An 18,370-nucleotide genomic window follows, 5' to 3' on the forward strand; every position below is an offset into this window, starting at 1 on the left:
AATCAAATTATGATATGTTCCCATTAATTGTTCGTGCTGACTCTGGAAGCACCAGCACGCCAGCGTACCAGCTTGCTTCTGCCATTAGTATTTGCAAGCTCCTGTCCTAAAACCTCTTGATCCCCAACCCAATAACGACACGCACAATCCCAACTCAGTAATTCATAAGAGCTGCAAGGGACCTGGCAAAAGGTGGATTCTCTGAGGGTTGGGACACTTTTTTTTACTGAATCAACACAAGAATTATCCAAAAAACATTACACGTGAGTGTCTAGGTCCCTACTTCAGAGGTAAGCAATGCATATCTTCAATGGTCTGGTACCTACCAGCCCACCTGTACATATATTGTCTTTTGCTAATTATTTATATTCTTCGAATGTTCCTCTCAAATTTCTCTCTTTCCCTGTCCTTCCTACTGCTGTCCTCTCTCCTCCTTCCTTACTGCTCCCCCTCCCTGTTTATTGTATTTCACCATCTTGTTAATTCGTGACAATGTAAACCGGCAGGATGTTCCGACCAATGTCGGTATATAAAATCAACAAACAAATAAATAAATACATTCTGGGATTCAGTGGCCTACTTGTCCTGTTGGGAAAACAAAATACCCAGCGTGTCGGGGGAATGACACGGAAAGCAGAAAAGAAACCATATCCTCACAGCTTACACAGCCTTGTGGTCATTCTTCACTTAGGGGCCGATGTAGTAAGGTGCACTGAAGCTGACGCGGGTTTGCTCACGGGTTTTCCCCCGCAAAGCCCTACATGGGAATGTAATAAGGGTTTTTGTGCATGGGGAAAAAAAAGTGCGCACGAAGGCGCTCACAGACCCGCTGTTTTTCCTGCGCCAACGCACGCTAACGGCATGCAAAGGAGGAGATTAGCTAAACACAGGCAATGCAGGGAGCCGTGCTAAGGGCACCGGTTAAGCGTCAGCGCCGACTCGAGGGGTCTATGTTGGCATCAGAGTGTCCTCAAAACCACCCAGCCGAGCGCCTATGGCCAGCTTAGTTAAGTGCTTTTCTCGGCCTTGCTTAAGCAGGCGCTTCCCTGGGCGGGCGGTAAGATTGTTAATTAACTCACATCCAAACTGATCACCTATCTCACTGCTATGGCCAGTGTGAATTAGCATGCAAACATATTTGCCATGTTTTCTGAGGCACAGTTATGGGAAACATTAAAATTACTTTCCAGGGTCACACTTTCGCTTAACAGGGAGATCCGGTCGCTCGTTTTAATGCATGGATTATCGGCGCCGGTTTTGAGCACGGATGCAGTCGCTTATTACATAGGTCCTTTCCGCGCTCAGGTATGTGCATTTTCTTGTACGTACGTGGATTTCTGCGCGTAAATCATTTGCATAATTTTTTTTTTTTTTTTTTACATCCCCTGGAAGCAGCAGCTTCAGCCGCACGCAGTGATCAAAACCCGCGCTCATAACTGTCTTGCTGCGGGTCTTATTACATCAGCCCCTGTATGTTACAAAAAGTAGAAGCCTCTCTTCCCCACACACTGATTGTTCTGTTATAAAAGACACAGCTATAGACAATCATCTTTTATGCACTTAAAAGCTTTCTACCAGAGTCCAGGTCAGAAAGGAAAGACTAAAGAGGTTAGGACTTTTCAGCTTGGAGAAGAGACGACTGAGGGGGGATATGATAGAGGTGTTTAAAATCATGAGAGGTCTAGAACGGGTAGATGTGAATCGGTTATTTACTCTTTCAGTTAATAGAAGGACTAGGGGGTACCCCATGAAGTTAGCATGGGGCACATTTAAAACTAATCGGAGAAAGTTCTTTTTTACTCAACGCACAATTAAACTCTGGAATTTGTTGCCAGAGGATGTGGTTAGTGCAGTTAGTATAGCTGTGTTTAAAAAAGGATTGGATAAGTTCTTGGAGGAGAAGTCCATTACCTGCTATTAAGTTCACTTAGAGAATAGCCACTGCCATTAGCAATGGTTACATGGAATAGACTTAGTTTTTGGGTACTTGCCAGGTTCTTATGGCCTGGATTGGCCACTGTTGGAAACAAGATGCGGGGCTTGATGGACCCTTGGTCTGACCCAGTATGGCATTTTCTTATGTTTCTTAAATGAATTTATTTATTTATTTAATGGGATTTGTAGTCAGTGCCCAAGATGGGTTATGCTTTAACATAAAAACAGTCTCATAAAAATACAAATAATCAATACAATCCCATATGTGATGTAATGTTATGTATTATTTCTATTATATACTCAGGATAGCATGTTATCTAGTTATGATTTGGTGTGTTTTGTATAATTCTGTTCTACTGTGCACTACCTATGGGGTGGTATCTATTTATGCTATGCTTATGTGAAATGACACAAAATTATGCAGAGTAGTTAAATCTTAAGAGGATTGTGATAAATTGCAGGAGGACCTTGTGAGACTGAAAGATTGGATGTTCATATGGCAGATGAAATTTAATGTGGACAAGTGCAAGGTGATGCATATAGGGAAAAATAACTCGTGCTGTAGTTATACAATGCTAGGTTTTATCTTAGGAGTCACCACCCAGGAAAGAGATCTAGACGTCATGGTGGATACATTGAAATAGTCGGCTCAGTGTGCTACGGCAGTCATAAAAGCAAACAGAATGTTAGGAACTACTAGGAAAGCAATGGCGAATAAAATGGTGGATATCATAATGCCTCTGTATTGCTCCATGGTGAGACTGCACCTTGAATACTGTGTACAATTCTGGTCGCCACATCTCAAAAAAGATATAGTTGCGATGGAGAAGATACAGAGAAGGGCAACCAAAATGATAAAGGGGATAGAACAGCTCCCCTATGAGGAAAGACTAAAGAGGTTAGGGCTGTTCAGCTTGGAGAAGAGACGGCTGAGGGGGGATATGATAGAGGTCTACAAAATCATGAAGGACTTAAACAGGTAAATGTAAATCGGTTATTTAATCTCTCAGACAATAAAAGGACAAGGGGGCACTCCATGAAGTTAGCAAGCAGCTCATTTAAAACATAAAACATATCAGAGAAAATTATTTTTCACTCATCGCAAAATTAAGCTCTGGAATTCAATGTCAGAGGATGTGGTTAAGTTCCTAGAGAAGTCCATAAACTGCTATTAATCAATAAAGAATAGTAGCTTGGGATCTATTTAATGTTTGGGCACTTGCCAAGTACTTGTGACTTGCTTGGGCTTGATGGACTCTTGGTTTGACCCAGTATGGCATGTCTTATGTTATGATCTTATGTGATTATGCACAATCTTGTAATCCTGTACCTTAATGAGTACTCTGGGAGGATAGTGAGTAATAAATCCCTGTAATATTATTTATACATTTTAGCAGCTACACAAAATAAGGTAAATGTAGTCCTTTAGCCTCCGTTGGGTCACTAACCTCATTTTGAGATAATCCATGGAGGTTTTTTTGGAATCCAATGGAAACATGTGAAAAGCTCTGTGTGCTATTGGCTTCTTCAAGTTATTTATTTATTTATTTATTTATTTATTTTTGGTTTTTATATACCGGAAGTTCCTGTATACAATACATATCACTCCGGTTCACATTTAACAAAGAGAACTATCGCCGGGGAGGCGGTTTACATGGAACATATCGAATATAATGAGCGGATAATAATCAAAGTACAATCTATTATGAAACCACTAAGATCAACTTGGAAAACAACTTGAAACATATAACTGACGCAATATGAACATTACAATATTGCTGTAAGACAAGGCTGGATGTTTGTTCTTCTTGCTTTTAGCTCTCTGGGAAAGCTTGATGGAAAAGCCAAGTCTTGAGTTTCACTTTGAAAGTAGTATGGCACGGCTCAAGGCGGAGGTCCGGTGGTAGTGAGTTCCAGAGAGACGGGCCTGCTGTGGACAGAGCACGTTTCCTCAGGGTAGATTTTGCTGGTTGGGTGATCATTCTGTTCTGGTATGCCCTTCTGGTTGGTTTGTTAGAAGAGTGTAGTTGAAGCTGGAAAGTTAAGTTGAGTGGGGAGATGTTATGTAGTGCCTTGTGAATCAACATGCAAGTCTTGAACTGAATCCTATATTTGATGGGAAGCCAGTGGAGATGCTGGAGGATTGGGGTGATATGGTCCCTTTTTTTGGCATTGGTAAGGATCCTTGCAGTAGCATTCAGAACCATCTGGAGTGGTTTGGTAGTGTATGCTGGAAGGCCCTGCAGGAGTGAATTACAGTAGTCTAATTTGGTAAGGATGATGGCTTGGAGTACTGTGCGGAAATCCCTGTAGAGTAGAAGGGGCTTTAAGTAATATTAAAATTGCTTCACAGCACAAAGTTTTGAGATAGTTTGTCAGAAGTTGTTTTTGCTAATTTATTTTGCATATAAATTTGCTATTATTGAATTGCTAATGAGCTGGCATGCATGAATTTTTAGCTCATTAGCAATTTGGCATAAGTTTTGTGAATGGCTTCGCAAATGCAATTTTCCGTGTGGAAAAATGGCAAACAGTGTGCATCATTTTGCAAACGTGATAATGTGAACTATTTGCGGGGCGGATTCCCGATGACGACCAGCCCGGGGATTCGCCGCCCAGGCCGGCCCAGGAGATACCACGTGGTCTGCCGAGTGCGGCTCTGTCACAGCCGCGCTCGGCAGACCACATGACTAGAGCAACCGGCCCACCAGGGGATGCCCAATCCCCGATAGGGCAATCCGCCCCTGCCTATTTGCCATTTTAATACACCTAATTATGTTTGCAAAATTGTTTGTGATTTAGTATATCGGCCTCTGTATTCCTTTCAAAACCGAGCCAGATATTCCTCAAACAATTCTTTTTGAAGACACTGTAGCAGATGTCAACTGTATTGCATTACAGGAGTGGCATGATTCACAGATATTTGGACTTGATTAGTCAAAGGCTCTACTGTGCCTACGGCAAAAATAACTTTGGGTAAATCAGGGCCCCTTCTCTTTATTTAATAAAATTCTCCCCTGCTCAATTGCCTTTTCTCCGATGAGTGGCATTCTGTTCCTCAGTTAAGACAATTCATTTAAAAATCTCCAAGTGCAAACCGACTGACCTTTTCTTCTTAAGAGCACAAAGAGGAATCATGCAAGAACAAATACAAAAGTTCCCCATGGCTTCACTGAAAAAACCTCTCATATTTAACGATTCATTCCATTTCCCCCAAATCCTTTTGAATCCCAGCTGTGAGCAGGCCATCTTTACCAGTCTGGCCCACTTCCCCCCTCCGGCCACTGCATCGAACTTCCTTACGGGCCGATACAGTAAGGACGCGCCCGCTCGTTTGCCGCGCACATTTTAGTTCACATACCGCTCGAGTCAGCATTCAAATTAGACGCAAATCCAAGTGGCGCCCAAAGTGCGTCAATGAAGCGGTTGGCGTTCGCAATCCATTTTACTGTATAGAGCGGTATACAGCGCCTATACAGTATCCAGGGTGCTCTGGTACCTGTCATTTGAAATGTCATTCCAACAGGTAAGTAGATGGTTCTTTTCCACAGACCCCGCTGCCTTGAGCGCCTGGCCGGACGTCCAAGCCGCGACCTTGGACATCTGGCCGGGCGCTCAAGGCAGTGGTGACTCCGATCATGGACGCCCGGATACAGGCGGGAAGGTCCATGAACGGACGCCGCGATCTTGGACGTCCGAGGTCGTGGCTTCCATTCATGGACCTTCCCGCCTGTAGGCCCCGCCGCCTTGAGCACCCGGCCGGACATCCAAGTTTCCCAGTACATACATGGATATGCCACACTGTGGATTCTCTGGTGTACAGTTTGACTGGCAGCACATAAAAATTATTTAACAGTACATACATGGATCTGCAACACTGTTTTCTCAAGTTTGTATTCTCAACTCAGCTCTGCGTTCTTATTTCAGCGTCTACTACAGCCTTATTCTAGTCGTAGGAGGAAGGCTCCGTAGAGGCATCTGTAGAGGCGTCCATTTCTCCACTGGACCCCGGAGCCTCAGGACGCCTAGCAGACGCCCATCTCTCCGGTGCCCATAGAGGCGTCCATGCCCGGAGCCTCGGAGACGTACAGTTTAACCCTAGCCAGGCGCGGCTCCCATCTAACGCCAGGGACAGGGTAGGTGGTAAATATTCAGGTTAAAGACGCGGTAAATAAGCTGGTTAACAGGGCGATAATTTGGGTGCACGTTACTGTATCGGATGGAATAGCTAATCCGATCATTAACATGTCATATACATGCGGCAGGCGGAAAGGGATACGCGTCCTTTTTGGCAAGCGGTAAGGACACGTAAAAGCCGATACTGAATCGCGGGTACGCCTTACGCGTCCAAAACGTGCGTCCAAAGCGGGTTAAAAACCGGGTAATCATCGGCCCAATAGTGAGGCTGAATGTTCTGTCAATACAAAATACTTCAATAGCTGGTCTTTAATTACAGATATTTCATACAACGGCTCCATTACAAAGCTATGAATCTGCAGGAGTCATTCCAAATCTGGAGATCTGCTTAAATTGTTAGGCTCTATGATGAAGAGTTTGTGGGTCATTAGTAAGGTAATTAGCCAGCTGTCCCTGGTTTTTTTTTATTTTTTTTTTATGTTTTCATGGACAGTTTGGAATTTCATTCAGACAACTTCCATAGCTACTGCTGTCCTGAATTTAGGTTGCAAATTTGCCTTTGGAAATAAGAGCTCTGATAGGAAATCAGGGGTGTTTTTAGATTACTATTAAGGATTCAAGGAGGGCAACTCACCTTACCTCTCTCTCTGACTTGGTGCTCATTGGAGAAAACACTGCCCCCTACTAAGAAGCTAAAACTGTCTGGTTATCGTTGGTCAAAGTCGGAATTGACTACATACAGCGAGCCAGCAGGAGGTAAGAGGCACATATTCTGCTGGCAGAGTTGGCGGTAGCAACTGTGATTAAAGGCTTGGGAGGCTATTCCTTTTGAGGTGGGCGGTAAATTTATCCTGGGCAATGCACCCACCGCAAATTTAACTCAGTTTAGTAAACATTGTGGTGCTGGCTCAGGAGTTCGTTACCCTAGTATTTACGTTTTGTATATGCGGTTGCACCAACTGGAATGAATAGGAAAGATGTGGTATATACCAGATAGGTCAACTTACACACGAAAACGGAGAACCGTTGAACTTTAATGAGATGCAGCATTAATCTGCAATGGGAGATTGTCTAAATGCAATGCAATCTGTAATAACCCATGAGAATCTCCAGTTTCCAAAAGACTGCTGCAGGAGATTAGAAGCTCTTAACATCATGCTCTGGAAAATTATTGGACTTAATGGCACCTGAAAGAAGCATTGCAAATCGGAAATCCAGATGGGAAAAGGAACTAGGGGTCATTCAATACTAATACATGCAGCGATGGCAAAGTGAATTGAATTTAAAATTTCTGGACTCCAGAAAGATTACAAAAGTGATCGTAACTTGTATAGAAGACGTCAAAATAGAAACAGGACCAGCACCCCCCACACTGAAGAGCTGAACACTGCTTTGAGAAGCAGGCTTGTAACCAAAGACGTTCTTAAGCGTAAATACACGTATGACAGCAAATCTTTGCCTCCTTTTCTGCTCTCACAGCTCATTAAGAAATTCCAGAGATGGCGGCTCTGGAAATCCAGCACATTAACTACAATTAGTGCCTGCGTTGAAGAAACGAGAACTGGGGCCTGCGAAAAGAATTAAGTTATGAACAAACGATGACCAGGATTCTGTCCTTCTACCATGAGGAAAATACTTTGTGAATGCATTTAAGATGTTAAATATTGGAGGAAATAAACTGGGTAATGAACTTTGCCTGCCTCTTCACCATCCTCACGTTGCTCTTAGATCTTCTATTACCTTCTCTTTACTTCCAATCTTCTCTTTTTGATTTCTTTATCAAGAGATGTCATTTATTATGGACAAAAAAGGATTTTGATGAGAACATTTTGTGTTTTCTGTTTGATATGCTGTTGAAGTTAAAAGCAATAAAGAAGGATTATTTAAAAAAGCAAACAGTGCGCCCACATTATTCTTAGTGTGGCTGAAATAGTAAGGTCTGCAATGCAAGATCTTACTAATACAAAGTCATCCTTAGTACACACTGCAATTTTTATTTTATAAAGCTGCCCTTATATTCCACTACCTCCATATTAAGTTCGGCACAGAATACAAAATAAGGCATATAAACAAACATTAATCAATACAGACAAGACAAATCTATTGGTGAGGCATTGCATGACGAAGGAGCCACAGAGGAAAGAGCTCATCCCCATGTTTGCATTTTTTACTCCCACAGGGATGGTATAGACAGGAAGTTAGAATCCTGGGATCTAAGCAGCCACTCAGGAGCGTTCATCTTTACAATCATGGAGAAGATAAGCCCTGAATATTTTATGCAATTGCAAATGTCAAGCTGCATAACATTTTTTTTTTAAATAGAGGAACAGGTTATTTATTTAACCAATTTAACAGAAATTATATACTTGAGGTCATTTTAGGTTTTGTGCATAAATGGGCTTTTGAAAATTGCTACGATACACACATCACTCCTTTTGAAAATTATCTCCTTTGTTGTAAGTAATAATGTCAGACGGCGTTGTCCTGTTACATGAGTGCCTTCAATAACCCCAAGAAGACCATAAATGGAATAAGCGATATATTAAGTTTTACAATAGAGAGGATAACTCTAAAACAGCTGTGCATGCACTCATATATGCTATATATGGGCGCACAGAAATTACTCCTGTATTTTATAATCTGTATGTATATAGTCATGCGTGGGTTATACAATAAGCTCAAATCTACTCAGCAATTTACATGAATATGTAAAAAAAAAAAAAAAATTCCATGTGAATACACAATGGGCCGGATTTTAAAAGGGTTACGCGTGTATGTCCCGGGGCGGGGCCAGAGGCCTCTGACAGAGTGGCCATTGCTACTGTGTCGGAGGATCACGTGCAACTTGCGCCTGTCCAGAGGCAGGCGCAAAAGGTAAAAACATTTTGGGGGGGGTGGTTTAGAGTAAGGCTAGGGGGAAGAAAGGTTAGGGAAAGGGGTGGGAAGGTCAGGTTAGGGGGAAGGCAGTGCGGCTTGGCACACGCAAGGTGCACAATTATGCACCCCCTTGCGCACGCTGACCCCTGATTTTATAATTTGCTCGCACAAGTTATAAAATTGGGTGTACATGTGCACATGCCGGGTAGCGTGCGCAAATGTACTGCACGCTCTTTTTAAAATCTACCCCAATGCTCTTATCCGATTAATCTGGCTTAAGTGGTAGCTTTGCAGTTCTTAGCTGGAAAAGTCTAAAAAGTGTTACTTATCCAGCTAAGTCTGACAGCTGAACAAGTCTTAAAAATGCTCCTTATTCAGATAAGTAGATCTATCTGAGACCTGCTGCTGCTTAGCTGGATATGTTATGTCATTTTATTTTATCTATACATTTCTATACAATTTTATAAGCAAATTTTCACAGATTTGGTTTGATGCTAACTTGTTATATGTAACTTTCCCATGGTTTGGGTCGATGTAAACCGGTGTGATAAGAATCTTCGTCTTGAACGTCGGTACAGCAAAAGGATGTAAATAAATATATATATATGTCGGAACTTATCGGGATAAGTGGCACACAACTACTCTACCCACGTATTTTTACTTCTAACTTTACAAATAAATGCGTATAGAGTTTACCCGTGTAATTTACATGCATTTACCACCCACCTCCATAAGTCAGGTTTTTCTTGTGTAAATCGGGAGATTTTCTTTATGCATTGATAACTATAATATCAAGCATACACTTGAAAAGCAATGCATGTAACATTACAGCAATACAGAAGTTAAAAAAAAGAAAGAAATACATAACCAAATATCACATCCCTAACAAGCCCACAATACGGTGATCCAAGATTTATAATACCCATAAGGAAATCTATCAATTAATATCAGAAATCTAGCGAAAATAGGGCAGCATATCATTTCTGAGAGGTCGGATTGCTACCTTGGAGCTCACTGAACAAAAGCCGGAGAAGAGCTAAACTGGCCCCCAAATTTATTAGATAGAAAAGTTGTTAATTGAGAAGGTTGAAAAACTAAGTAAGAAACCCATGAAACTTAAAATTTCCATGCAAATGTTTGATTAACACAAAAAACGCCCCTAATTCAAGGACTTTGGGCCGCAACAACAAAAACTGAAGTCTTCTTCTCTGAGTTTGTCTTGAGAGGTCTGGGAATATTTGAACTTTATGATTCAAAAAAAGCTCTGTACGATGACCAACATCCATTCCCTATTAGTCTCAAGCAGAAAAGTAATAATCAAAGTAGAAGATGTGGCCACATTTTCGTCTGACGATTCCAAAATAGCAGAAATATCCAAATTTGATGGCTTGGGAGGTAAAAGAATTTGCATATTGTTATTATCCAAAGAACTTTTCTTCAACGGAGGAATGTAGTATATCTTTGAGATTATAAGGAGAGTGGGCTCCTGAATGTTAAGTATTTCCAATAAGTATTTCCTCCACATGATTTTAGGTGGGACATGTGGGACTTTCGGAAAGTTAATACAACGAAGATTTCTAGCCCTCATCTGATTCTCCATATTCTTAAGTTTAAGTTGAAGTAACTGATTTTATTTAATTAGCACTTGATGTGTACTAGCAGTACTCTCAAGGTTAGATCTAAAGGATTCAATCACAACCTTAGTCTCTCTGGATTCTCTCTCAACATTCTTTAATCGAATATCCAGATCTTTAACGGTGTTAGTAAAGGAATTTAACTGCACTGTAATATTTTAATTCAACATATGAATTGCTTCCCATATAGTCTCTAAATTGAAAGTCAGGGGTCTTACCAATTCTGTAACTTGAAATGATAGATGTTTAGCAGAACTCTTAGCGGTTTGTTGTAAAACAGCTCCTGTAGTGATCTCTCCCAAATCCCTAAAGATCTCCAAAGGGGCTGAGACGCTATCTTCCAGTGCCGCGGGCTCTGGAAGAGACCCAGTAAGGGCGCTTATTCCCAACACCTCCAAGTCTTGTCGTGGCAGCTGAATACGCATCTCAGTGGGATTAACGAGTGCAGACCGCTCCACCGGGGACAGAGATGTTATTAGCTCAGGGATGGGTTCGGGCTCATCTGCTCCCCGAGCACCGACCCTTCTCCTGGGTTTACAGTTCCCCGAACATGGGTGTCCATGGGGGCCCACCGATGGGATGGGAGAGAGGGTGTCTGGAACCACCTGCTCCCTTGCCCTTTGCTTGCGGGTGGACTGAGACATTACGTGAGGGAAAGAACAAACAGAGAGAGATGCACCAGCACAACATGCTAGGACGCCATCTTGGATCAGGAAGATTTTCTAACATGTGCGCTACAATTAAATTACCAATGTCATTAATTTGTCTACCAGTTCACCCAGCTCATCTGCAGGTCAAGACCCTCCTGGCTTTTCAGCCTCAATTTCCCTCATTTCACCCAGACCCCCCCACCCAGTCAGTATTTCACTTTTAAGATGTCTGCGATCACTTACTCTTGATAATGAAATGGTGTAAATATATGTGACTAAGCTTACAAATCTACACACGTAAATCTCTTATAAAATAGCAATTTACAAGGGTAAATTCTGGTCCCACCTGGGAACGCTCCCCTCTTGTTTTTTTTAAACTTTCTATTTATAATTTTAAATATAATAAACAAGCATTCACTTGCAAACAGAAATAGTCACTAAGAAAAATAAAGAAATAGGAAAATTACATCCTAGCTAACAGACCACCATAAGAGGAGGAGGACCCAGAAAGGGCATAGTATAAAGGAAAATAATTTATTCATGTTATAGGAAAGGAGATATTTCAGTGAGAATGCTGTGCATATCTGCCAAATAAAGATAGAAAGAGAGTTCACCCATACCAAGATACCCTCCCAACAGAAAAGAAAAGCTTGATTCGGAGCTCGAGAATTAATAAAGGATCTAAGCTGAATAGGATCCAGGAAAACAAATTTCTCTGAGGAAAAATTAACAATATATTTACATGGAAAACGCAAAAAAACCCAAGCCCCTAAATCAACAACCTCTTGTCGCATATCCAGAAAGGCCTTCCTACAAGCCTAAGTGGCCCGGGAAAAATCAGGAAAATTTTGAAGTCTGCCACCCATAAAAGAAATATTCAAAGCTTGAAAATATAAATGAAGAATTAAGTCCCAATCAGAAATCTGAAGAAAAAGTCAATCAAAGTAGATCTATGAGATACTTCTTCTAATGAAGTCTCAAGAATAGCAGAAATTCCCAATGATTCATCTCCAGAACTCGGAGCATCTTGAGCATCACCTGATCCAATAAGCCTCTTAGTTGGAAAAAGATAATAGGCCTTGTGTATCAATAGAAGAGCAGATTGAGAATGCCCAAGGATATCTTTCATATAGGTCTTAAAAAGTTCAAAAGGAGATATCATCAAGACCACTGGGAAATTTAATATCCTGAGATTTGCTGATCGTGTGAAATTTTCTAAGGAATCCAACTTTCGATGCATTGCAGAATTATAGTATTAAGAAGAGAAGAAACTTTGCCCAAGTCTCTTTCCAAAACAGATATTTTTTCTGTATGAACAGAGCAAGAGTCTCCTGAATCTGTATTCCAGAGACAAAAGTATTCACGGTGGCACTGAAAGATAGAAGGGACTGCTGCACAGAAGAAAGGACTGTCCAGATACTCTCCAAGGTTATGGGAGAGGAGGCTTGAAAGGGAGAGCTCAAACCAGAAATAGCAGCAGGCTCACCTTGATGTAAACTGATTGAACTTCCATGGCTGGAGATCCAAGAGAAGGCTAAGATATTCCTGAGCCTTGAAATGTCTGCAACATTCCAGTGCCGTGACCCTGCTCGCCACCGCTGACACCCCCTGATCAGCCTCTGTGCTGTCCTGGCCCAGAGTATCACCACCGGACAGCGGCATTTCCTGCAGCTGCGACAGGGACGGCGGCGATCCATCGTCGGGGCTGAGAGAGATGTCCGGAACAGTTTCAGGCCAATGCTCCGCTCCCCTGGAGGCGGTGGCAATGAAGGGTGGCCCGGACGGAGTCGAAACACGAAGGAACTCTGGGAACGCCCCTTTTTTTTTTAATGTATTCGTGTAGATTTACTTGTGCACCCTTATTTATGCATGTATGCTGTAGGTTTCTAAAATAGCAAACACACGAGTATATGCTATTTACATGTGTATGTGCTAATATTTATGTGTGCAGCCTTTGAAAATTAATCTTTAGACATTTAGGGCCTGATTCACTAAGGTAGTTTCCCTGCAGACACAGAATGCCTAGGCAAATCCGGCTCCAGCACGACCAGGGAAGTAGGAGCTGGGATCCGTTTCCCTGCCTGGGCTAACTGGAGGGCTCGTGCCAGAACAGAGCAGTGAACAGTTTAAGGAAGGCAGATTTGTCGGCAGCAATCACTTTTGGAAATGTTTTTTTATTTTAACATTTAATTCAAGTTAAACCATGCATGGCATTGCATGGTAGCACTGTATATATGATCCACCACATTTTAATGGAGGCAATATTATTCTGCAACCAACTTCTGTTTTCAATGAAAAACTTCTCAAAGAGCATTCCTTCGCCTGGCGAGAGCTGCCAAAAAAAGTCTCAGCTTGGCGCCTTGTTGTGTATTATCACCTGCAGCCAGTATCTGAGCCCTGACCACAGGCTGCGGGAAGACTTCAAAGACCACAACCACTTTTACAAAAGTAAGAAACCTGCTTTGCCGTCATGACTAATAAAGTAAAAAACACTTCAGAAAGGCTTTAATGATCATCAAATGATTGAATTCTCTGCTCTTTTAACAAGCCACAGAATACAAGCACAGCAATTGAATTCAAGGCCTGTTCGCAGGCAGGACAGAAACCAAGTCACCATGCTGTGGTGAACTGAAAACTCCTTTAAAGGCTGACAGATCAAGAGACTGGAGCCCCGGAAGGCTAAACGAGCCGCGCGCTATTCTGTCTTCTTTCCAGGAATCAAGCTCCCTTTCTCCCCTCCAAGTGCATTTACAAGCAGATCACGCCTGGAATCTCAAAAGGAAATAAGAGCATAAGAACAAGCCATACTGGGTCAGACCAAGGGTCCATCAAGCCCAGCATCCTGTTTCCAACAGTGGCCAATCCAGGCCATAGGAACCTGGCAAGTACCCAAAAACTAAGTCTATTCCATGTTACCGTTGCTAGTAATAGCAGTGGCTATTTTCTAAGTCAAATAACTGCTCCTTCTCGGTCCCATCCAGTTCAGGACCCGATTAGTGTAAGCTCTCCTTTTTCTGGGCTTTCAGTTTTTAAATGCTGCACACAGATTTAAGATACCAGGCATGCAGCACATAGATCAGACAGGCCTGTTCCTGACTGAAAGATACCAAGGCCTAGTGAACCTCACCCTACAAGGGCAGCAGCACTTCCAGCCTTTTGTGGCAGGCGCTTTCCTTTTTGAGAGGGTAAAATTTGCCTTGGGTGGGGTCCTCTCACTGGTAGGGTTTCCACCGATTTGTGAATGAGAAATGCACTTAGGTTTACAGAGAAAACACTTTCACCAAAGAAATAGCATTTTATTTAGAGAAAGGAACTAGCATGAGATGATTCACCAAAGAAATAACATTTTATTTAGAGAAAGGAACTAGCATGAGATGAGAGGAAATCACTTTAGGTGAAATGATCAAGGAAACGCTTTCTCAACAATTCTGCTCTGTATTAGATAAGAAATACTTTAAAATTTAGACTATTTCTCAGCAATTACAACACTCAAAGCCACTAAATGTTTGAGACCAGTTTCAAGGACAATAATAATTATCACATAAACAAAAATAATTATATTGCTTACTATACTGCAACTATTTCCATTATTTGCTTAAACTCTTTGAACTGATTTTTTGTGTTAAACCGCTTTCAGATTCTGTCAAATTTCTGGAGTATCGTCCTCAGGTAAGTAAAACTTCACCGAGTATGTGTATTTCTCAGTTTACTATGTCTTTCCATTCGATCTTTTCCTAAATTACCTTTCTTTATTGTTTACTCTATTTGTTGTGTTACTTGTGAATGTGTGTTATTTTTATCAGTTTTGTCCGTGTGCATATTAACGTCTCTCTTTTCCAGCGATGACAGCTGTTAGCAAGCTCAGCTCGGGTTCGAGGCTAGCTAGCACTGAGGTTGTCGTTCTTCTCAGGTGCTGAGTTGCTTTAGGTGCTAGCTTTTGAAGCTTGTGAGCGCTTTTAGCTATCGCTGGCAGGCACCTCTTGATGCTGTAGTCTCCTTTGTTTCTTCTTCCTACTAACCTGACTTGAAACAACTTGAAATCTTCTGTCAGCTAGTGAAACTTGAGATCACTAGTGAATGTCATGAAGTCCTAGTGTACTAACAAGGTCATTTAGCATTTTGGCCCAATAAATACTGCATTGCAAAATACGTATGCAAATTAAAAATTAGTATTCGAGTGGAAGGAGTCTGGGCGTGGTAAATGGAAACGAGGGTCTGGTAGCGCGGTGTGCGATAGAGTAACGCACACTATCCGCGGAATTTAACGCCGGAAATAACTACAAGTGGAACAGCAGCAACCTCAAGAATAGGCAAGGCCAGTTCCACGTCCGCAGGGTCGGGGTCACAGGGAGTGCATCTTTCCTCCACGAACATCCTTGCTGGGCATGCCAGAGGAGTGTGTAGTTTGCAGGTCTCGCCTCATCTCTCGGGCTATCCTGGAATTATTTGAAGAAATCCTTCTGATATAGTTGCTCCTAATTTATTCTAACTTGCATGATAAATATGCTAGGAAGTATTGAATTCTGAAAATGACTCCTCTTATCATAAACTACAGTTTGAGGTTATTCACGATTCCTAATAAGATTTGTTTATTGATTTCAGAAGACAGTCCAAAACCCAAAGATAAACAGCACCCTCAATACAGCATTTCCAAAGTACAATACAGAGGAGCAAAGTTTACAAAAATGTTTGAGAAAAAGAAGGTGCCTTCTAGACAGAAGCCCTTCCCGCTGCCCACCAGTCCCTGATTCGGCTAACCCTTATGCTACCAAAAGAGTAGCGACAAGTAATCTGCGAAGCCTGCAAGAGAAGGAATCCGGAGAATGCCTTCCAAAGCTGGAGAAAGAGTTTTTGTCTCCTACAGTTTTTCCATAAGCAGTAAACTATGCATCGGCACATTCGCCATTGCTCCACTATCACAATTTGTACTGCTTTTGAGAAAATGGGAAATTTTATGATTCTTGAACCTGACTACAGAGAATCACCAGATTATTTATAAAAGAGCCCAAATGACTATGGAAAGGAAGATTGGTACTGACGTTATATAATGAGAGACTCCTACTGTCCAACTCGGTTAGCATCCCCTGTCACGGTCCCGTGTTTTGTCCGAAGGCTGCGTCAGGACGGAAGGAGCAGACACACTGGTAAGGCGAGAGTTTAACAGAGGAAAACACGAACTGGACGCAGAAATTTCATTGGAATGGAGTCCAAGATAACCGAGAGTTTAACTCAGGAAAACACGAACTGGACGCAGAAATTTCATTGGAATGGAGTCCAAGATAACCAAAACCCCAAATGTCAAAACCCAGAATCACTCCACATTTGTCCCACATCAACCAAACATCACCAAAAGATGTTCAGTGTCCCTCCAGAATCCCTAAACACCTATAAAAATCCACCCAAACCAGTCAGAAATACCAATACCCATAATATAAAATCATTATATTTTTGTTCAAAATAAAAATGGAATAGGGTTTTTATTCTCTCCTCACGTTCCCATTTATTTAACTTTTTCTGAGGTGTTTTGCCCAAAATGGTCTGTTTAAAAAGGGATTAATTTCTCTTTTAAAATTCAATTTTAAGCAAAGGTTAGAGCTCAATACAGGTCCCTAAATCTACTCCTGGCCCAACCTTTGTTTTTTGAAGATTTGGTGTCTCTTTATGCTTTTTACACTTGTTGGCTTCCCAGTGGCTAAAATTTCAGTGGGGGCTTCCCTACAGCTTCCCATCTGAATCGAGGCTTAAAAAAAAAAAAAAAAAAAGTAACTTTGTCCTCTTTTTTTTTTTAAAACTTTTAAAACTTGGCGAGCGCCAGATGGTGGGAACCTGCTGATGTCACATGACCTGGAGGCCTTCCCAAAGCCCCCGACGCCTCAGTTTGCCTCCCCCTTTAACCTGCAGCGGCAGCTTCCACTTTAATTTCACTCCCCCAGCCCTGCGCCGTCTCGAGGCCAGCAGCAAGAGCGGCACCTAACCGAGCCGCTGGCTCTGGCTCCACCCCAGTCGCCTTCATAATCACCGCGGAGAGAGCTGCTGCCCGGCCGCCGTGGCTCCTCTCCAACGCAGCACACAGCCCCTCAACTGAGCCTTCATCAGCCTGCCAGGCCTCCCTCAGCCACGGAGGATCCGCACTATCCGGGTCAGGTAATTCTTTTCTTACACCCTACTCACAGTAAAGCAAGCAAGCAAGGTTTGAAAATACAGCACTATTGAGACTGCAGTGGGCTTTGAACACCAATGCAAGAGGCCTTTTCACTTTCTACCATTCCCTCCCCTATTTCAAGACACGCTGCTAGCAGAAGCTGCAAGCGAAGGAGACAGGATGGGGCTGGCCAATGCACAGCACCGTTGGCGCTGCCAAACGCCGCAGACGTGTGGCAACCAAGCTTCACGTTACTGCTGTACGCAATTCACCCCAGCTGAAGGCAGAAGAACGCACTTGATCAGGCATCACCGCCTTCGGTGCGCTGGCAGCAGCAGCAGCAGCACATTGACCAAACTGCCCGCCATCAGCTCAGGTGGCAACAACGGCAGACACTAGAGGAGAAGAAACTCTGACGGCGCTGCGTAGGCATAAAGCTATGGGCGTTTAAATTGTGTGGCCATAAGAAATTTTGCTTCTTTTTCAATCGAGCCAAAAAACATTTTTCCTCCACCGCAAGCAGTAAATTAAAGTGTCACAACAATACTAAATAGGAGGAACCACAGAGGCAGTATTTTTTAATTTCTCCTGAGCCCTTGACTCGCGGATCGCCTTAAAGCCAACTCCGGAGCTGGAGTAAAATTTGCCACGTTAAAAAGTATGTGTTGAGCACCTAGCGCTTTCCGGCATTGGGGGTAATAGCCGGTAGCCTCATCGACGTGGAATTTACATGTCACGGCCACTACTGGCTACGCATTGGTTTGGGCGTACATTTTGGACCTGCTAATCTTATCGCACTGGGTGCTGGTCTAGCGCGTCCAATCGCGTGTAAACCTGTGCGCTAGGCTGGGAGCACGTTATTGCATTGGCCCCCGTGAAGGTGATACTAGCATAAGAGTTAAAAGACAGATGGTGTTAGAAACCATCTATCTGTTATATGAAAAAGCAGGAGGCTCCAAAATAACACGTTGCAAACTAACAGGAGGTGTTACTTC

General features: G+C 42.5%; 1 protein-coding gene across 19 annotated transcripts in view; it reads right to left on the reverse strand.

The window, feature by feature from the left end:
• Positions 1-18,370, reverse strand: part of CELF2 (CUGBP Elav-like family member 2) — a 653,507-nt gene that overhangs the window by 190,563 nt on the left and 444,574 nt on the right. The gene's annotated exons all lie outside the window — the stretch shown is intronic.

This window comes from Rhinatrema bivittatum, chromosome 9 (genome assembly GCF_901001135.1).
Source record: "Rhinatrema bivittatum chromosome 9, aRhiBiv1.1, whole genome shotgun sequence".
NCBI classification, from domain to species: Eukaryota; Metazoa; Chordata; class Amphibia; order Gymnophiona; family Rhinatrematidae; genus Rhinatrema; species Rhinatrema bivittatum.